The 22501-nt window shown below is 44.5% G+C and overlaps 1 protein-coding gene across 6 annotated transcripts in view; it reads left to right on the top strand.

Annotated features, from left to right (window-relative positions):
• HRH1 (histamine receptor H1) overlaps positions 1–22501 on the top strand; it is a 112529-nt gene that overhangs the window by 82972 nt on the left and 7056 nt on the right. The window contains exon 1 of one of the 6 annotated variants that reach the window (XM_044933452.1): positions 18226–18471. The exons of the other annotated variants lie outside the window; for them this stretch is intronic. The gene's annotated coding sequence lies outside the window, so the exon portion shown is untranslated. Of the gene's footprint in view, positions 1–18225; positions 18472–22501 lie in introns of those variants that run through there. 6 annotated transcript variants of the gene reach the window in all.

Below are 22501 nucleotides of genomic sequence, written 5' to 3' on the forward strand. Positions count from 1 at the left end.
AGTATGTGAACTGAGAAATTTCAGAAGTACAAGGTGGATTTAATAAAGGCAGAGGAACCAGAGATCCAATTGCCAACATTCATTGGATCATAGAAAAAGCAAAGGAATTCCAAAAAAACCATCTGCTTCTTGTTCATTGACTACCTATGGCCTTTGACTGTATGGATCACAACAAACTGTGGAAAATTCTTAGAGACGGGAATACCAGACCACCTTACCTGTCGCCTGAGAAACCTGCATACAGGCCAAGAAGTAATAGTTAGAACCGGACATGGAACTGTGGACTGGTTCAAAAACGGGAAAGGAGTACGTTGAGGCTGCACACCTTACCCTGCTTATTTAACTTATAGGCAGAGTACATCATGTGGAATGGTGGATGAATCCCAAGGTGAATCAAGATTGCTGGGAGAAATATCAACAACCTCAAATATGCAGATATTACCACTTCAGTGGCAGAAAGTGAAGATGAACTAAAGAGCCTCTTGATGAGGGTAAAAGAGGAACCTGAAAAAGCTGGCTTAAAACTCAACATTCAGAAGCTAAGATCATGGCATCTGGTCCCATCACTTCATGGCAAATAGATGGGAAAAAAGTGGAAACAGTGACAGATTTTATTTTGGGGGGCTCCAAAATCACTGCAGATGGTGACAACAGCCATGAAATTAAAAGAAATTAAAAGCTTTTCTTGGAAGAAAAGCTATGACAAATCTAGACAGTGTATTAAAAAGCAGAGACATCACTTTGCTGACAAAGGTTTGTATAGTCTCAAAGCTATGGTTTTTCCAGTAGTCATGTACAGATGTGAGAGTTGGACCATAAAGAAGGCTGAGTGCTGAAGAATTCATGCTTTGGAACTGTGGTGCTGGAGAAGACTCTTGAGAGTCCCTTAAACAGCAAGGAGTTCAAACTAGTCAGTCCTAAAGGAAATCAACCCTAAATGTTTATTGGGAGGAATGATGCTAAAGCTGAAGCTCTGATACTTTGGCCACCTGATGCAAAGAACCGACTCATTGGAAAAGACCCTGATGCTGGGAAAGATGGAGAGCAGGAAGAAAGGGGCAACAGAGGATGGGATGGCTGGATGGCATCACCGACTCAATGGGCATGAGTTTGAGCAAACTGCGGAAGATAACGAAGGACAGGGGGGCCAGGTGTGCTGCAGTCCACAGAGTCACAAAGAGTCGGACACGAGTGAGCCGACTGAACAACTAGTGCAGAACCTTACAGCAGTGAGGCGGCACAGTTCAGGCGCTCAGTTGTGCCCGACTCTTTGCGACCCATGGACTGCAGCACGCCAGGCCTCCCTGTCCACCACCAACTCCAGGAGTTCACTCAAACTCACGTCCATCAAGTCAGTGATGCCATCTCATCCTCTGTCGTCCCCTTCTCCTCCTGCCCCCAATGCCTCCCAGCATCAGAGTCTTTTCCAATGAGTCAACTCTTCGCATGAGGTGGCCAAAGAACTGGAGTTTCAGCTTTAGCATCATTCCTTCCAATGAACACCCAGGACTGGTCTCCTTTAGAATGGACTGGTTGGATCTCCTTGCAGTCCAAGGAACTCGCAAGAGTCTTCTCCAGCACCACAGTTCAAAAGCATCAATTCTTTGGTGCTCAGCTTTCTTCACAGTCCAACTCTCAAATCCATACATGACCACTGGAAAAACCATAGCCTTGACTAGATGGACCTTTGTTAGCAAAGTAATGTCTCTGCTTTTCAATATGCTATCTAGGTTGGTCATTACATTGCTTCCAAGGAGTAAATGTCTTTTAATTTCATGGCTGCAGTCACCATCTGCAGTGATTTTGGAGCCCAGAAAAATAAAGTCAGCCACTGTGTCCACTGTTTCCCCATCTATTTCTCATGAAGTGATGGGACCGGATGCCATGATCTTAGTTTTCTGAATGTTGAGCTCTAAGCCAACTTTTTAACTCTCCTCTTTCACTTTCATCAAGAGGCTTTTGAGCTCCTCTTCACTTTCTGCCATAAGGGTGGTGTCATCTGCATATCTGAGGTTATTGATATTTTCCTGGCAATCTTGATTCCAGCTTGTGCTTCTTCCAGCCTAGCATTTCTCATGATGTCCCTTTCATTATAGGGGACTGGAATGCAAAAGTAGGAAGTCAAGAAACACCTGGAGTAACAGGCAAATTTGGCCTTGGAATACGGAATGAAGCAGGACAAAGACTAATAGAGTTTTGCCAAGAGAACGCACTGGTCATAGCAAACACCCTCTTCCAACAACACAAGAGAAGACTCTACACATGGACATCATCAGATGGTCAACACTGAAATCAGATTGATTATATTCTTTGCAGCCAAAGATGGAGAAGCTCTATACAGTCAGCAAAAACAAGACCAGGAGCTGACTGTGGCTCAGATCATGAGCACCTTATTGCCAAATTCAGACTTAAATTGAAGAAAGTAGGGAAAACCACTAGACCATTCAATATGATCTAAATCAAATCCCTTATGATTATACAGTGGAAGTGAGAAATAGATTTAAGGAACTATCTGATAGACAGAGTACCTGATGAACTATGGACGGCAGTTCATGACATTGTACAGGAGACAAGGATCAAGACCATCCCCATGGAAAAGAAATGCAAAAAAGCTGTCTGAAGGGGCCTTACAAATAGCTGTGAAAAGAAGAGAAGCGAAAAGCGAAGGAGAAAAGGAAAGATATAAACATCTGAATGCAGAGTTCCAAAGAATAGCAAGGAGAGATAGGAAAGCCTTCCTCAGTGATCAATGCAAAGAAATAGAGGAAAACTATAGAATGGAAAGACTAGAGATCTTCAAGAAAATCAGAGATACCAAGGGAGCATTTCATGCAAAGATGGGCTCAATAAAGGACAGAAATGGCATGGACCTAACAGAAGCAGAAGATATTCAGAAGAGATTGCAAGAATACACAGAACAACTGTACAAAAAAGATCTTCACGACCCAGATAATCATGATGGTATGATCACTCACCTAGAGCCAGACATTCTGGAAGGTGAAGTCAAGTGGGTCTTAGAAAGCATCACTATGAAGAAAGCTAGTGGAGGTGATGGAATTGCAGTTGAGCTATTTCAAATCCTGAAAGATGATGCTGTGAAAGTGCTGCACTCCATATGCCAGCAAATTTGGAAAACTCAGCAGTGGCCACAGGACTGGAAAAGGTCAGTTTGCATTCCAATCCCAAAGAAAAGCAATGCCAAAGAATGCTCAAACTACCGCACAATTACACTCATCTCACACGCTAGTAAAGTAATGTTCAAAATTCTCCGAGCCAGGCTTCAGCAATACGTGAACCGTGAACTTTCAGACGTTCAAGCTAGTTTTAGAAAAGGCAAAGGAACCAGAGATCAAATTGCCAACATCTGCTGGATCATGGGAAAAGCAAGAGAGTGCTAGAAAAACATCTATTTCTGCTTTATTGACTATGCCAAAGCCTTTGACTGTGTGGATCACAATAAACTGTGGAAAATTCTGAAAGAGGTGGGCATACCAGACCACCTGACCTGCCTCTTGAGAAACCTATATGCAGGTCAGGAAGCAACAGTTAGAACTGACATGGAACAACGGACTGGTTCCAGATAGGAAAAGGAGTACATCAAGGCTGTATATTGTCACCCTGCTTATTTAACTTATGTGCAGAGGGGGCACAACTGGGAAGGAAAGGCCCTTTGCCTTGGGCTAATTAAGATCTTAATCATATTCTGAGGCCCTAGATTGTCTTTCTGTAAATACACACCCAGAAGGAAGTTTATTTGAACAGCACAGGACTTTGGTCTGTCCCTTGAGACTTGCTTTTGTCTTCTGAAGGGTTCTAGACAGAAGCACTTTTTTTTTTTTTTTTTTTTTTTTTTTTGAGTCTTTTGACTCACGCACGCCCTCCTGGAACTTTCTTACTGGGAGTAAATAGACTCTGTCCTTATATTTGCCAAGCAGCTCAAAGTAAGGTTTGCTGTCATCACTGTGGAGGTGATTACTGTTGGGACTGGCCGATTAGTCAGCAGGACAGAGAGTTCTTGGATGGACTGGAACCCAACTGCAGTGTTCCCTAAGGCACCTTGGAACAAGGCGGGGAGAGTGGGCGTCTTAATCCTGTTTTCGTCTCTAGCAGTTTGGCCTTGTGTAACACCTGGTACTGAATTATTGCTTAATTAATGGTTCCTGCTTAATGAATGAATCAATGAATTAATTCATGTAATATATTCAGTACCACATGAAACCCTGAAAATGGTTGTGTTGCATCAGGACTGTTATGTTCAAGCAGCAGCCCCCAATCTTTTTGACACCAGGGACAAGTTTTGTCAAAAACAGTGTTTCCACAGCCAGGGGAGGGGAGATGGTTTCAGGGTGATTCAAATGCATTTACTGTGCATTCTGTCTCTCTTATTGTTACACTCGTGATGTATAACGAAATAACTATACGGTTCACCATACTGCAGAATCAGTGGGAGCCCTAAGCTTGTTTTCCTGAGCTCAGGCGGTAATGTGAGAGACGGGAGGTATTGCGTGTGTGTGTGCTCAGTCATGTCCTGCTGTTTGTGACCCCATGGACTGAAGCACATCAGGCTCCTCTGTCCACAGGATTTCCCAGACAAGAATACCGGAGTGGGTTGCCATTTCCTCCTCCAGAGGGTTTTCCCACCCTGGGGATTGAACCCCTATCTGCTGCATCTCCTGCATTGGCAGGCGGATTCTTTACCACTTGAGCCACCTGGGAAGCCCATGAGAGATGGGGAGTGCCTGTAAATACAGATGAAGCTTCACTCGCTCGCCTCTTTCTATGGAGACCAGTACTGGTCCATGGCCCTGTGGTTGGAGACCCCGTGTTAAAGACAGAATTCATCCATTTACTGATTCATTGAGTAAATCATTTATTGAGTTCCTCCTACCACTTTGGGTTAGGACCGTGGTTCAAAATCTTGGCTGCACCTGGAGAGTTATTGAAACTCTTGAAAAGTTTAAAAAAAATCCTGAAAACTAGACCACACTCAAGATCGACTAAGTCAGAATCATGCCCAAGGGTGTGAGAGCGCAGAGTCTTAACCACTGGACTGCCAGGGAATTCCCTAAGCCTTTTTTTTTTTTAATCACCCCATGCAGCAAGCAGGATCTTAGTTTCCCAACTAGGGATTGGACCTGTGCCTCCTTCAGGGGAAGTGGGGAAGTGAGGTTCCTCACTTCCAGGGAAGTCCCAGTGTGAGTACTTTTTAATGCTCTCCGTGTGATTCCAGTGTGCAGCCGAGGCTGAGAACCACTGGGTTAGGTGCCAAATTATAAGTGAATATTATATTGTCCCTGCCCTGGTAAGGCTCAAAGTCTAACGAAGAAAACCTGAATTTATTCATGTATTCATTCAGTAGAATGCAGACAGTTAAATGCCTTGATAGAGATATGAAAACAGCACTGTGGGATACTAGAGAAAGGAATGCTGAGAGGTGGCTAAAGGATATGAGAAACCTTCAAAGAGGAAGGAATTTTTCAGATGGGTTTTGTTCTGCAAACAGGGCTTGCCTGGTAGCTCAGCTGGTAAAGCATCTGCCTGCAATGCGGGAGACCTCGTTTGATCTCTGGGTTGCGAAGATCCTCTGGAGAAGGGAACGGCTACCCCCTCCAGCATTCTTGCCTGGAGAATCCCATGGACAGAGGAGATGGTGGGCGACAGTTTATGGGGTCGCAAAGAGTCAGACACGACTGGGCAGCTTTCACTTCACTTGCTCTGTAAATAGAAGTTCATCAATATCTCCTTTCCTCCCCTTCCCGCTCCATCCTTCCTTCTTCTCGTTCCCACCTTCCTTCCTTTCCTTTTCTTCCCGTCTTCTCTATCACCCTTTCCATTCCTCCCCGCGCCACCCCATCCTTCTCACCTACTTTGTTCCAGGCAGGCTCTGAAACAGAGCCAGAAGGAGACAACAGTAAACAAAGATGTGGGCCCGACCCTCGAGGCACATTCTCTTCCATGAGGAAGAAGCAGCCTGTACAGAACCCTGAAGCTGAAAGAACCTGTGTGGCTGGGGACAGTGGGAGCATTTTTACTGCAGTTTAGTGGGTTAGGCTTAGTCATGCCAGCAGTCTGTAGAGTTTGCACTTTTCCTCAGAGGCATTTAGGAGCAAAGCAGTTGTATCATGAGGCTGAAAACAGTATTTAACAAATTTTAGTTGATACCTCAGTTGGTAGAGAATCCGCCTGCAATGCAGGAGACCCCAGTTCAATCCCTGGGTTGGGAAGATCCCCTGGAGAAGGGATAGGCTACCCACTCCGGTGTTCTTGGGCTTCCCTTGTGGCTCAGCTGGTAAAGAATCCACCTGCAATGCGGGAGACCTGGGTTCGATCCCTGGATTGGGAAGATCCCCTGGAGAAGGGATAAGGCTACCCCCTCCAGTATTCTGGCCTGGAGAATTCCATGGACTGTCCATGGGGTCTCAAAGAATCGGACATGACTGAGCGAATTTCACTTTCACTTGAAGTGACTCTAAAGGGTACTCAGATGTGGCATTAACACTGACTCTCATGGGTTTTCAGTCTTTTCTGATGACCTCCAGGAGAGTCACAGTTTGGTGTTGCTAGATCTTTAACACCTGTCTTACCCTTGCTCATCTTTGTTTTAAAAAAAACAAAGAAGGGCAGTCCTCAAAATGTTTGGCTAGAATTTAGTTACATTATTTTGTTGTCCCTCTTATTTATTCTTATGGAAAGTTTCTACAGATGATAAAAAAAAAAAAGATGACTAGTTTTTCATATGTAGTGGGATGAATTTAAGCTTAAAAAAAGAAGGTGAATCTGTTAAAAAAATTACAAAGTAAATAACGGTATACGAGACACATGTATATGCTGTGCTGTGCTGATGGGAGTAGGTAAATAACTGAACAAGAGAGCCAGTTCATCAGGTTTTCTTTTTTATGGTTCATGCTTTTGGTTTCAAGTCTAAGAACTCTTTGCCTTGGCCTGGACCCTGAAGATTTTCTCTAATTTTTTTTTTATAAAAGTTTTATGGTTTTGTTTTACCTTTGGGGCTTCCCATGTGGCATTAGTGATAAAGAATCCACCTGCCAGTGCAGGAGGTAGAAGAGACATGGGTTCAATCCCTGGGTCGGGAAGATCCTCTGGAGGAGGAAATGGAACCTCACTCCAGTATTCTTGCCTGGGAAAATTCCAGGGGCGGAGGAGCCTGGTGGGCTACTGTCCTTGGGGTTGCAAAGAGTCAGACACAACCGAGCGACTGAACACATTTATGTCTGTGAACCATTTTGAGTGAATTTTTTAATCACATATGAGATTCTAGTTTTTGTCTGTGGATGTCCAGTTGCCCCAGCACCGTTTGTTGAAAACACCCTGACCTCAGTTAAATTGGTGTTGTGCCTTTGTGAAAAATCTCTCGGGCGTATTTGTGCAAGTCTATTTCTTAGTTCTTTATTCTGTTCCATTGTCTCCACTGATACCACAGTCTTGATTATTGTAGCCGTATAAGTCTTGAAATCACGCAGACTGATTTCTTTCATTTATTTGTCTTGTTTAAGATTATCTTAGCTATTTCTGGTTCTTTTGTCTTTCTATATAGATTTTGGAATAGTCTTTCCTTCTCTGTAAGATATCTTGCTGAGATCGAGATAGAAACTGCGTTAAATCTTTACATTGATTTGAGTAGAACTGACTTATTTACTGTGCTTACATATTCACTGGGAATCTTCTAATCTGTGGACACTGTGTGTCTATTTAGATCTTTTCTTTATTAGCATTTTGCAGTTTTCTGCATAGAAGTGTTGTACAAGTTCTTTATCTGAGAACGTGCTGACATCCTTTATTCCTTAAGGATATTTTCACTGAGTATAAGATCCTGGGTTGACAGTTCTTTCCTTTCAGCTTCTGAGAAACTTTGTGTCACTTTCTGCTCCTCTCTATTTTCTGAAGAGTGAGCTGCTGTTTTCCTTATTATGGTAGCATTCCCCTCCCCCACCCCCCCGGCTGCTTTCCAAATTTTTTTCTTCTTTAATTTTCAGAAGTTTTATTATTATGTGTCTTGGTCTGGGTTCTTTTGTGGAGTAGGGGAGGTTATCTTAGCTGCTTGGTTTTGGAGGTTTCTGTCTCTTGACAAATTTAGGAAATTTTCAGCCATTTTATCTTCCAGTATCTTTTTATCCCCAGCCCCTTTTTCATCAACTTCCAAGACTGTTTACAGGAATGTTAGCTGTTTCGTTGCTGTCCCTCAGGTGCCTGGGACTCTGTTTTATTTTCAGTCTCCTCCTTCTGGTGTTCAGAGTAGATAATTTCTAATGTGCTGTCTTCTGGCTCACTAATTCTTTCCTCGGCTTCCTCCATCCTGATGTTGAACACTTCCGGTGAGTGTTTTTATTTTATTTTTTTCAGTTATTAGATTTTTTTTCAGTTTGAAAATTTCCATTTGGTTCTTATTTTCTTTTTATAACTACTGAATCTTTTTAAAATTTTTATTTAATTTTGGTTGTGCTGGGTCTTCATTTCTTCATGTGAGCTTTCCTCTAGTGGTGAATGGGGGCTACTCTCTATTTTGGTGCATGGGTTTCTCATTGGGTTGTCTTCTTTTATTGTGGAGCACAGGCTCTAGGCACATGGGCTTTCCTTTTTTTTGTTTCAATCATGTTCCCATTTGCACACTGGGTGTTTTTATGATGATTACTTTAAAATATTTGTCACACAATTCTTACATCTCTGTCATCATGGCATGGGTATCTCTTGATTTTTTTTTTTTAAATTCCACTTGAAATTTCCCCAGTTTTTGACATGACAAGTGATTTTTGACTGAAGTGTGGACAGTTTAGATATTATGTTATGAGACTCTGAGTCATATTTGAGTCTTGTCCTATTGATTTCTTACTTTTTTAATACTTGGTTTATTTCTGGCTGCATCGACTCTTAGTTGTGGTACAGGCTCGGTTGTTGCCACATGTGGGTTGCCCCAGGGCATGTGGGATCCTAGTTCCCCAAGCAGGGATCACACCTGCATCCCTTGTATTGGAAGGCAGATTCTCAACCCCTGGGCCACCAGGGACATCCCTGCTTCAGCAAAGGAGGCAGGGCCGGTGGGGGGAGGGTGCACCGACTCATTATTTCCTTGTGGCTTCTCCCCACTTGGCTTCTCTGACACTTGAAGGAGGGAGGGGTCTTCATTACTGATAAGCAGGGAGGTAGAGTTCAGGCTCCCCACCAGGCCCCCAGGGATAACTCCCTGGCTGGGAGGGGCTGGATTGCCTCCATAGACACTGTGAGGGTGGATGCAGGGTTTGTCTTCACGGATAGGGATGAACAGCCCTACTGGGGACTGTAGGAGCACCACCCTGGTGGGGGCAGAGGGCTTGGGTCTCCATGTGTAGCCTGACAAGGTCAAGACCTTGGCTCCCCTCTCAGCCCTTGCTGGCGAGGATGGGAGCTGGGCTCCCGTGTTTTTCTGTGCTGTTTGTCTGCCGTAGAGCAGTCATTTACTGGGGCTATTTTTCTTTTGCCTGTGCCCTTTGGTGCTTTGAGTTGCCAACTTCTTCAGCTCAAAGTCTCAGAATATATTTGGCCAAGGGAAAACCCAGGGGACTCAATGCTGTGTGATTCTTTGGGTCCTGGATTCCAAAGAAATCCAAAGAGTAGCTGGTCCACCTACACCTCTCCATTTTTCAGAATCATCTTCTGTTTGTTTTAAATATGATGTCCAGGGTTTTTAAATTGAACTTAGACAGAAGAAGAGGAAAAAGTACCTGTACCCCATCTTACTTGAAGCAGATGTCTTAGTATGTGTGCAAAGCTCTCCAGGCCAAGGTTGATAACAACTAGTATAGGTTGTAAGCTTCACGAAGACAGGGGCTGTGCTTAGCCTTTATGTTAACTGGTGGCTCAGATGGTAAAGATTCTGCCTGCAATGCAGAAGAGACCCAGGTTTGATTCCAGGGTTGGGACAATCCCCTGGAGAAGGGAATGGCTACCAACTCCAGTATTGTTGCCTGGAGAATTCCCTGGACAGAGGAGCCAGGCGGGCTATAGTCCATGGGGTCTCATAAAGACTTTCTATATGGTTGGACGGATGGATGAATATTAGCATGGAGTCAGCAGCCAGCCTGACTGACACACACCTGAGCCCCTATACATACACATTACTGGTAAGTCTGGCCCCAGAACCAATGGGAGGGCTTGACCAGCTGGTGGTGCAGAAGAGCCCTGGTGTGGGGCCGGGGTGGCCACGGCAGTCAGGTACCAGGTCACTTGACTGAAGGAGACACAGACATTGAAGAAAATCCTGATCGCCCAGGAGCTGTTGCATATAAACACCATGTCTGCCTCTCTTTCTCTTCTGTCAGCTCTTATTTACTTCAGTATCATAATCTTTTTTTTCTTAAGAAGAGGACACCCTGGATAACTTTGGTCTTTGAGAGTGCCTTTCTCACGGCTTAGTCTCCAAGGATTTGGAGCAGAAAGAAAGCATTATTCATCTGTCCTGAAACTATACGTGTGCTTGTGCTGGGCCCAGTACCGTGGGTGCTGCGTCCTTGACTAATGTTAGCACGGATGTTTATATTTCCAATTCCATGAATTCATTACGTAAAGCATTTCTTCACTTTCCTCTGTTTCTCACTGTAGTGAAAAGGAGGGCAAATGAGGGCAAGGAGGGGGATGTCTGCAGCTCATTCAGGTGTCTTAGAAGGTGGGTATCACTTAGGCCTTTAAATGAGACTTGCCCCTCAGTTGCCCTTGGAGCTTCCTTAATGCAGGGCAACCAGCAAGCTGCAGAAGTCTCTGTGTCCACATCTTTAAAATGAGGGCATGAAGGATTACTTTCTTGTGTGGTTCTCAGCACTGTGAGGATTAAATAAGGAAACCACCCCACCCCTAGCCCAGTGTTTATATAGAAAGTCTTTGAAATATGACTTTTCTTTTTCTCCATTGCATTTCTAGACCAGAGAACACACAGAGCGGGGTTGTTTTTTTGTTTTGTTTTGTTTTTTTTAATAATTTTTTCCTCTGCCATTTAGTGATGATTAGCCTTCAGCTTCCCTTTCCTGTACCTAATTAAAAAACAAAAATTCCAGCCTGTCCCACCGTTGCTGGGAGATGGGAAGGGAAGACAAACAATCAAGCAAGTCCAACCTTCCAAAGTCTTAAGCCAAATTCTACAAGGAGAGAAAACCAGTTAGGTACAGGAGGAAAGGGTTGATATAGCTACATCGTTTCCATATTTCCAATTCTGATGATTAACTAAGAAATTATGTGTAACATTTCACTGTGCTCCCTTTACAAGAAACCATGAGATACATTTTAATGAAACCTTAGCATCAGCTAAAGTTGTCCTAATGCTAAGCAGCTAGTTTGCTTTCATTTAAATGACACTAAAAATCTTGTAGTTGATCCTGTTTTCCTCTTTGCTCTGGCTCCTGGGAAGCTCAGAGTGAAAACTGTGGACCAACTATGGGGACCCTTTGTGACCCATCTTTACTTTCATTCTTCTTTGTCTAGCATGTGTTCATTTCCTTTAAGAACAAATCCTATGGTAAGTATTTTGGGTAGCAACACTAGTGTACCAAAACAGATCTGGAAACCCAGGCAGCTTCTTTCTTGAATCACTGAATTTCTTTTCAAACAATTTTACTATTTATATTCCATGAAATTCACCCATTCTAAGTGAATCATACAATTCAGTTATTGTTAGTGTACAGAGTTATACAGTCACCATCCAAATCTAACTTTCAGATCAGTTCAGTCGCTCAGTCATGTCCAACTCTTTGTGACCCCATGGACTGCAGCATGCCAGGCTTCCCTGTCCATCACCAACTCCCAGAGCTTGTTCAAACTCATGTCCATCAAGTCAGTGATGCCATCCAACCATTTCATCCTCTGTGTTCCCCTTCTCCTCCTGCCTTCAGTCTTTCCCAGCATCAGGGTCTTTTCAAATGAGTCAGTTCTTTGCATCAAGTGGCCAAAGTATTGGAGCTTCAGCTTCAGCATCAGTCCTTCCAATGAATATTTAGGACTGATTTCCTTTAGGATGGACTGATTTGAACTCCTTGCAGTCCAAGGGACTCTCAAGAGTCTTCTCCAACACCACAGTTCAAAAGCATCAATTCTTCAGCACTCAGCTTTATAGTCCAACTCTCATATCCATACATGACTACTGGAAAAACCATAGCTTTGACTAGATGGACCTTTGTCAGAATCTAACCTTAGAACATTGCCAACACTTTCAAAGACTCCTTCCAGTTCTCACCCCCAACCAACCGCTAATAAAAAAACCCCCAGGCAACTACTAATCCATGTTCTATCTGTATGGATTTGCCTATTCTGAACACTTCATAGGAATGGAAGCATACATTGCATTTGTGGCCTTTTGTGTCTGGATTCCTTTCACTTAGCAGGCTGTTTTTGCAGTTCCTCCATGTTATATCATGGATCAGTACTTTGTTCCTTTTTATTGACAAATATGAATAGACCATAATTTGATTATCTGCTCACCAGTTGATAGACGTTCAGGTTGTTTTCACTTTTTGGCTGTTACGAAGAGTGCTGGAAACGTTAACACAAATACATGGGCATATATCTCCAGTTCTTTGGGGCATATCTCTAGATGATTCTAGTTACCACAGAATCATCTGGTAACTATGTTTAAGTGTTAAGGAAATGCCAGACTTTTCCAAAGTAGCTGTTCCCTTGTACATTTCCAGCAGCAGTATATGAGGATTCTAATTTCTCCACATCCTCATCAGCATTTGTTATTGTATGTCTTTTAAAATTATAGACATCCTGGTGGGTGTGCAGTTATATCTCACTATGGTTTTGATTTGTGTTTCCCTAAAGACTGACACTGTTGAGCATCTTTTCATGTGCGTGTGAGCCATTCCTGTATCTTCCTTGGTGAAGTTTCTATTCGCGTCCTTTTTCCATTTTTAAATTCCATTTTATTTGTCTTATTATGAGTTGGAAGAGTTCTTTATGTATTCTGGATACATCAGATACACGATCTATCAGATATACAGTATGCAAACATTTTCTCCCATTCTGTAGATTTTCATTTGCTTTTGAAACACAGAAGTTTTTAGTTGTGATGAAGACCAGGTTAGCCATTTATTTCCTATATTGGTTGTGCCTTTGGGGTTGTGACTAAGAAAGCTTTGGCTAACTCAAGGTCATAAAGATTTTCTTCTCTTTCTTCTAAGATGTTTAAGAGGTTTGGCTCATACATTTAGGACTTTTGGTGTGAGTTGGGTCAGTCTGTGTGTGTGGTGTGAGGGGAAGGTTTAGTTCAGCTTTGTGCAGGAGCATCACGGCATCTGCCTGTCTCCTCGCCTTCTGCCTGGAGGTGAGCAACACTGCCCCCCAGTGGCAGCCTCCGCCCTCATTTCCGCCTCACTTCAGTTCAGGAGACTTGAGTATCTGATCTTGACTGCGCAACTCTTTTAATTCCAGTTTTCCGGAAGAAGAATTGGACGGATTGGCCCATTTGGGATCAGAAGACAGCCCTTGGTCCAATCACGTTGAGTGTACATGGTGTGACTTTGGCCACCAGGACCCACTCCTAGATGAGTGATTGTTCTCAGAGAGGAGGCTTGGTGTGAGCTGGGCAAATACCCGCAAAAAGTGTCTCTTCAGCCTCAGGCTCATTTTCTTGTGTTCACCACCCTGGATCCCCTGTGAGCTAGACCCACGTCTCCAGTTCAGGGCTCACAGGTCAGATCCGCCAAACTGGTTTGTGCTCCACCTGTGTTTAAGTGTCCAAGAAAACAAATGAAACAGCCAACTAATGGACAACTTAAAAACAAAAAAAAAAACAACAACTAAGAGTTTTCATGCAAAAATCCAGCTTTTAGGATTCATTTTAAAGTTAGGCAGCTCTGGACTTGCCTGTTGGTGGCCTGAGTGGCAACTGACCTCTTCAGACAAAAGACATCATCTCCTGCTTGCCCCAGCCCCCGCACACTATTTTACTTCACACACAGTGCTCTGTTATTAACTTTTCCTCCCTGACTCTGTGGGCTTCCCTTGTAGTTCCATCAGTAAAGAATCTGCCTGCAATGCAGGAGATCTGGGTTCGATTCCTGGGTCAGGAAGATCCCCTGGAGGAGGAAATGGCAACCCACTCCAGTACTCCTGCCTGGAGAATTCCATGGACAGAAGAGCCTGGTGGGCTACAGTCCAGGGGGTCACAAGAGTCGGGCATGACTTAGCGACTAAACCACCATCCTGACTCTGTAGATGTTTGAATGTGTACCGCCACCCCCAGAAAACTCTCTGGGGCCACTGCCTGCCCACAGAGTCCTGTGCCTCCTGCGTCTCACCAGAGGCTGACTCTGAGCCCGGCAGTGTCCTAGTTTCGAGTCAGCCACATTCGTGCAGTGCTGGGCTCATAATGGAATTTTGCTCTTTGCATTCAGCTGTCTGCAACACGGCCAGTGGCATTGATAAGCATGAGCGTTTGCTGGAAATGATGCCAGGGCCAGGCTCCGTGAGGATAGATGCCAGGGCCAGGCTCCGTGAGGATATGCAGTACTTGGGGCCCCTCATGCATGGCGCCTCTTTCTTAGAATTAGAGCAAAGAATTTAATGTTCTGGCTTACTTGACCACAGTAACCATCCAGCACAAATGAGGCAGAAGGCAGAGCAGTTTGGAATGGGGAGTGGTGAGGGAGGCAGTTCAGAATGTATCACGAAAGGAATCCCAAACTCCCACTTTCTACCAAAGAAAATAAAAGATGTTCTGAGAGTGTGGAAGACATGAAAAAACTTTTCTCCAGTGGGATAAATCTATTTTATATTGCTTTTAAAAACGAGGACAGTTAGTTCTTACTCACACTGTTACAAAACTAACATGTCTGTCTTCGCTGTTGAAATCTTGGAAAATGTGAGAGATAATATTTATTTACTACCCAGAGGAAACCACTTTTAACATAGCACAGACTCACCCTCTCTCTAAGCCTGTTAGTTCACAGAACTGACATCATCCTGTCCAAACAACATCTGTTGTAAATATAATTTCATCATCAGCATCTTCCCATATCATTACTGGTGCTCCATAAATGTGATTGTCGATGACTGCAGCTATCCCATAATATGTGTAGTTCCCAAAAGTTAGATCATTTCCTTTCATTTCTTAGCATAAATAATGTTGCAGCGAGCATCTTTATGTGTAGGTCTTTATTCATGTTTTGGATTATCATGAAAGAAGTTTCCCAGAAAACGTTGGAAAGGTATTGGTATTCATCGATAGTATAAATCTTACCTCAAGTCTTTGTTGGTTTAAAGATGACTGTGAAAAATACACCCACAGCTTCTGCACTGAGGTCCTTCCACGTCTTCTGCAGCTCTTTCCCTGTGTGGGTCTTCGTTTCAGAGCTCATCCTGTAAACTCTGAGCATCCGCTGGGCATCTACCATGCTCCAGCACAGGAGAATAGCAGCAAGGAAAAGGTGTGGTCCCTGCCATCAAGGAGGTGGTGTCCCCTCTATGACCCTGGGTGTCGACCTTCAGAAGCAGAATTAGTGGGAACACCCCATGCCCTAGAGGTACCGCCTTGTGGTTGCGGAGAATCAAGTAAAGAAAGAATGATAAGATAGGTGATATAAAGGGGAGTGTTAGGGTGTCATGAGCACAGAAAGAGGAGCAGCTAAGAGCTTCAAGGCGAGAGGATGCTCCAGGAAGGAGAAACAGCACAGGCAAAGGCATAGAGGGTAAAAACACTTACTTATTGGGGGAGGGCATGGCAACCAGCTCCATTGTTCTTTCCTGGGAAATTCCATGGACAGAGGACCCCGGCGGGCTATAGTCCGTGGGATTGCAGAAGTGTTGGACACGACCGAGCGAATAAACAACAACTCCGCCTGAGCCCCAACCTGCGTCCCCTGACTCCTTATTCTGTGCTCCAGTCTCTTCCAACAATTCCCTCCCAACACCTCGAACTCAGCTCTGTACTTTTATTCTTTCTTTTGTTCATCCTTAAATCCCTCTTCCTGCCGCCCTGCAAACTTGAACTCATCCTTCACAGCCCAGTCACACATCATCCGTTCTCTGATGTCCTTCTCCACATCCCCATTTTACCTTGGGAGAGACTGCTGTTCCCTCCCATGTCGTGTCACCTGCTTTGATCTTACCTCAGTTATCACACTTGTCCCAGTTGAATTGTTGTTCAGCCACTAAGTCGCATCCGACTCTTTGCGACCCCATGGACTGCAGCATAACAGGCCTTCCAGGCCTTCACTGCCTCCTGGCATTTGCTCAGAGTCAGGTCCATTGAGTCGGTGATGCCGCCATGGACTTTCTAATTTATTTTTTCTGATGCTGTTTGTTTATCTTTCGTTTTTCTTCTCATCCTAATATGACAAATTCCTTGAAGTCAGGGGCAGTACTATTGGTTAGAATTTGGTGATAGAAAACCCAAGCTAATCCAGAGGTGGTTTTGGCTGGTATGGCAACTTCACAATCATCAGGGACCTCAGCTCCTTCCCAGTTACTGCTTCACTTCCCTCATCTTGAGGCTCTTTCTCATGGTCCCAAAATAGCTGCTTAAGCTCTGCTCATCCTGTCAGCATTCCAGCCAGCTGGAAGAAGGGCCAAAGAAAAGAACGCATCCTTCCTTTAGGGCTGATTTCTGGAACTTGCCAGCTATGTTTCCGTTTCCATTTCATTGGAACTTAGTCATGCGGTCATACCCAGCCACAAAGAAGCCTGGGGAATGTGGTCCTATTCTAGGAAGCCGTGTTTTCATGTGGATAGCAGAAGTCTATTCCTAAATAGAGGATAAGGGATATTGGGAACCTATTAACAGTTTCTGCCATCGGGAAAAGCAGGAAGAGGTCAGGATGATTCCTCTGAGCTCAATGGGGCTGGCTAGAGGCTTGCTGCATCACTCACCAAGAAATGGGAGAAAACAGCACAGCCACTGTTAAATGAGCACTTCTGGTATGTCAGGCCCTGTATTAGGAGTTTATCCCTGTTTTAGAGCTGAAGAATACTGAGGCTTCGTGAAGTGAAGTATCTTGCCCAGCTGACCAGGGCAGAAGCAGGATGACAGCAGAGGTTGACTGGTTTCCAAAGCCTGGGTTCTGGACTGCTGCCCTGCCCTACTCCCGCATGAGCTCCAAGCCTTCTGTGGACCAGCACTGCTTAAATGGGAGAGAAAGAGGAGCAGTGAGGTACTGGGCACCTCATCTCCTGTGTAGCATCTCTCAGATCCTCCAGTTCCCCTTGCCTCCCCTTTCTGGATGTCAACAGAAGTTCTTGCCCCGTGGCTCCTTATATCTAAAACCAAGAATTGCCATGGAGAACGCAGGAGTATTTCTAATTTGGAGCCAGAGCCTCTTCTTCTTGGATACCTCCTGTGATGGGGAGCTCAGTATCTCTCAAGGCAATTCATTGCATTGTTAGACAACATCTATTTTTTTGACACTCTTTCCTTTGAGCTGAAAGCTGTTTTCTCTGGTGTATTCTTCAGTTAGATCCATGGCTCTCAACTGTGGCTCATTTGCTTCCCAGTGGATATCTGGAAATGTCTAGAGATATTTTTGGTTGTTGTGTCTGGGAATGAAGGAGAGGGTGTTGTTGGCATCTGGTGAGTAGAGGCTGGGGGTGCTGCTAAACATCTAACGAGGCACAGGACACCCCTTCACAACAAAGAATTATCCAGCTCAAAATGTCAATAGAGTGAACGCTGAGAAACTCTGAGTCAGGCCTAGTTCTGAATTTTGGCTTCCCCAACCACTTCTAGCTGTGTGACTTTGAGTAAGTTGATGTACTCCTCTGAGCCTGAGGTCACCATTTCCTCCTCTCTGCCTTGGAGATCATCAGAAGACCTCGCTGTGGGCTTGTGGCAGGTACTTGCTTACTAACAGATTTCTGAGAAGTCCCAGGGGCTAGCTGCCCCAGTCGGCACTCCCAGGGTGTGGATGGACAGTCGACCACCTTCATTTGCGGGCACGTGGACCTGATTGGATTAGACTGTAATCACTCTAGTAAAAATTCCACTGAAGCTCATGGTTTTGGAATGGAGCCATTGCCTCAACTCAGAAATGATGGCTTGCCTCTTAAGGGAGGAAGGATCCATTTCTGCTTGTTACCACGTTGTCATCACAGGGGGTTAGCAGAGCACTCCTACTCACTGTCTCAACTGAGGCTCCAGACAGCCCTGCAGGGAGGGGATACCGCTTGCCCTACTTTACAGCTGAGGACATTGGAGACCCGGCTGTTTTCCCAGGTTCCACACAGCCCATCACGTGGCAGAGTCGGGTGAGAAAGCTCTCTTGCATGGCCTCCTCCTCAAAGGACACGGTGCTATCGAGACACCTGGATGCCCTGGTTCTTTCTTCTAGAAATGCCCTGTCCCGAGTGCCTCCTGAGGTTTGGTTCTCTCTCCCCAGGGCACATCATCTCTGTAGGCTTGACCTTGACCCCAGAGAGGGCACCTCAGAGCCCAGTAGGGACTGGACAGCCTGAAGCGGGTGTGGCATCCTGTGCAGCCGTGTGAACCCATATCCCCAGGTACTGCCCACCCTCAGCCAGAGTGCCTGGCATCCCTTTGGCATTGAGGGAGGGAAAACCATTCAAAGATCATTCCCCGAGGAGCTCAGATCCCCACAGGAGGGGAACGCACCTTACATTAGCTGTGTCACTGAGTGAAGCCTTTTCAGGGGTCAGGTGAGAAAAGAGAGGCCAGAATGGCAGTCACCCAGCCCTGCGCTCAGGATGGCCCCACGCTCGGGTCAGTGTTCTGCTGCCTCCATCCTGAAATGATTGATAACTTTCTGGCTTTTCATTTGGCACTGGGCCCTGCATATTCTGTCCAGAGTGGGATGTGCAGGAGATGCAGATGTGGCCACCCCCTGCTGCCCTCTGGGCTGCCTCCCAATGGAACCCACTTTTCCCAGGAGCCCAGTCCCCTGGGCCTCCCTTCCCCTCCCCCTGCTGGGCTCCCAGCAGCAGCTTCACATGTCTCTGCAGCAGCTTGGCTCCTGCACGCCCCTTTCCAGGAATCCTTCTGAAACACGTGTTTTCAGAGAACAAAAGTGGGTTTTCTTCCTTCTAAAACGGATCCCTGAGCCGAAAAGAAACCTTTTACCAGTAAATATCTGTTGAATGAATGAATCTGAGCTGAGATATTTTGGAGTACCTGCCTCTTGCTCATTTGTTTATTCACTTGACAAATATTTCTTGATATTCTCCTTTTATCTTTATAATGTTATCAAAATAATATGCCTAAACTCTGAAAAAGAAACTGTGGTAAAAAATAGAGCTTATGGTGATACTTAAGTGAGGAGTGCAGAGTTCCAAAGAATAGCAAGGAGAGGTAAGAAAGCCTTCCTCAGTGATCAATGCAAAGAAATAGAGGAAAACTATAGAATGGGAAAGACTAGAGATCTCTTCAAGAAAATTAGAGATACCAAGGGAACATTTCAAGCAAAGATGGATACAATAAAGGACAGAAATGGTATGGACCTAACAGAAGCAGGTATGAAGGTATTAAGAAGAGGTGGCAAGAATACACAGAAGAACTAATCAAAAAAGATCTTCATGACCCAGATAACCACGATGGTGTGATCACTCACCTAGAGCCAGACATCCTGGAGTGCAAAGTCAAGTGGGCCTTAGGAACCATCACTATGAACAAAGCTAGTGGAGGTGATGGAATTCCAGTTGAGCTATTTAAAATCCGAAAAGATGATGCTGTGAATGTGTTGCACTCAATATGTCAGCAAATTTGGAAAACTCAGCAGTGGCCACAAGACTGGAAAAGGTCAGTTTTCATTCCAATCCCAAAGAAAGGCAATGCCAAATAATGCTCAAACTACCACACAATTGCACTCATCTCGCACACTAGCAAACTAATGCTCAAAATTCTCCAATCCAGGCTTCAACAATATGAGAAACCATGAACTTCCAGATATTCAAGCTGGATTTAGAAAAGGCAGAGGAACCAGAGATCAAATTGCCAACATCCACTGGATCATCAAAAAAGCAAGAGAGTTCCAGAAAAACATCTGCTTTATTGACTATGCCAAAACCTATGACTCTGTGGATCACCACAAACTGTGGAAAATTCTTAAAGAGATGAGAATACCAGACCACTTGACCTGCCTCTTAAGAAACCTATATGCAGGTCAGGAAGCAACAGTTAGAACTGGACATGGAACAACAGACTGGTTCCAAATCAGGAAAAGGGGTACGTCAAGGCTGCATATTGTCACCCTGCTTATTTAATTTATATGCAGAGTACACCATGAGAAATGCTGGGCTGGAAGAAGCACAAGCTGGAATCAAGATTGCCAGGAGAAATATCAATAACCTCAGATAGGCAGATGACACCACACTTATGGCAGAAAGTGAAGAAGAGCTCAAGAGCCTCTTGATAAAAGTGATAGAGGAATGTGAAACTCAACATTCAGAAAACTAGGGTTCATGGCATCTGGTCCCATCACTTCATGGCAAACAGATGGGGAAATGGTGGAAACAGTGGCAGACTTTATTTTCTTGGGCTCCAAAATCACTGCAGATGGTGACTGCAGCCATGAAATTAAAAGATGCTTGCTCCTTGGAAGAAAAGCTATGACCAACATAGACAGTATATTAAAAAGCAGAGACATTACTTTGCCAACAAAGGTCTGTCTAGTCAAAGCTATGATTTTTCCAGTAGTCATGTATGGATGTAAGAGTTGGACTATAAGGAAAGCTGAGTACCAAAGAATGGATGCTTTTGAACTGTGGTGTTGGAGAAGACTCTTGAGAGTCCCTTTTACTCCAACGAGTCCATCCTAAAGGAAATCAGTCCTGGGTGTTCATTGGAAGGACTGCTGCTGAAGCTACAATACTTTGGCCACCTGATGCAAAGAAATGACTCATGGGAAAAGACCTTGATGCTGGGAAAGATTGAAGGCAGGAGGAGAAGGGGACGACAGAGGATGAGATGGTTGGATGGCATCACTGACTGAATGGACATGAGTTTGAGTGAGCTCCGGGAGTTGGTGATGGAGGGAAGCCTGGTGTGCAGCAGTCCATGGGGTTGCAAAGAGTTGGACACGACTGAGTAACTGAACTGAACCGAGTAGGGAAGATAAGCTTATGCTGTATTAGTTTTCTCCAATATTTTATCCTTTTATGGAACTGAAGTATAGTTGATGTACAATATTAGTTTCTGGTGTATGGCAAGCTTATTCAATTATATACATATGTACACATATAATTATATATATTCTTTTTCATGTTATTTTCCATTATGGTTTATTACAGGATAGTGAATATCATTCTCTGTGCTATACAGTAAGATCTTGTTGTTTATTATATTTTCTCCCACATTTTATCATGAAAAGTATCAATGAAAGAGAAAATTTAGAAGCATTGTACACTGAACACTGATAATACACCAGCCACCCAGGTCATAAATTAATGTTTTGCTCTTTTTGCTTTATCTTACATCTACTCATTTATCCATTCTTCTAAGCAATCATCCATTCAACTTACTTTCCGACTCATTTCAAAGTTAAGTTGCAGACACCAGTAGATTTCACCCTTAACCACTTAATTTCACACTTATTATCTTTTCTGTGATCTCAGTTCAAGCAAGAAAACTTCTGTTTTTTAATCATAAATGGAAAAATACACAGATTTTTATATGAAAACATAATTTTTTGTCAAATGGAACTGTGGAATGATAACTAGTATATGCACAATAAAAAAGAATTGTTTTCCTCTGTATGTGTGGGGCAAAGAGCAAAAAGAGAAATTAGAAAAGGAAGTAATTTCCTCAAGGCTAGAAGGAAAGAGAGAAATGAGACCCTCCTGTGGAAGCAGGAGGTAAGAGCTACCTAGGGAAGACCCAGCTGGGAGTGTATTAGGGAAGTGCTTCCTGCTTCCTCCTAACCAAAATAAAAAATAAACATCCCGGGGATGATATGGCCCTAGCCTTTTTTCTCCTTGAAGGGGCTGTGGACAGTTCCAAGAGATGTGGGCTTGAGCAAGGCTGAAGGGAGGGCTTCCCAGGTGCCACTAGTGATCAAGAACCTGCTTGCCAGTGCAGGAGACGTAAGAGACATGGGTTCAATCCCTGGGTCTGGAAGATCCCCTAGAGAAGGAAACGACAACCTACTCCAGTAGTCCTGCCCTTGGAAATCCCATGGACAGAGGAACCTGGTGGCTACAGTCCATGGGGTTGCAAAGAGTCAGACATGACTGAAGCGACTTAGCACAGGGCTGAAGGAGAAGCTGTAAGGTATGGGGTGTAGGATGTGGGAGTGGAGAAAGCTACAGGCTGAAGCTGTAGGTTCGGGGCTTATCTGACAGAGATGATGGCTGAAGTGGAGTGGGGTGAGTGGGTGAGACCCCGGAGGCCAACAGCAGAGAGTGATGGAGCAGAGGGCAGGGCTGGGTCACGGGAAGAGAAGGGGATGCTAATGAAGCCATCACAGGAGGCCCCGTCGGAGGAGTCAGATAGCTGCCCTGGCTGCGGCAGTGCAGAGCTGGAGGAGAACTTGGAAAAACACCTACCGCGAGACTCCAAAACAGACACTCTGGAAGAACC

The sequence above is a fragment of the Bubalus bubalis genome, chromosome 21 (genome assembly GCF_019923935.1).
Source record: "Bubalus bubalis isolate 160015118507 breed Murrah chromosome 21, NDDB_SH_1, whole genome shotgun sequence".
NCBI classification, from domain to species: domain Eukaryota; kingdom Metazoa; phylum Chordata; class Mammalia; order Artiodactyla; family Bovidae; genus Bubalus; species Bubalus bubalis.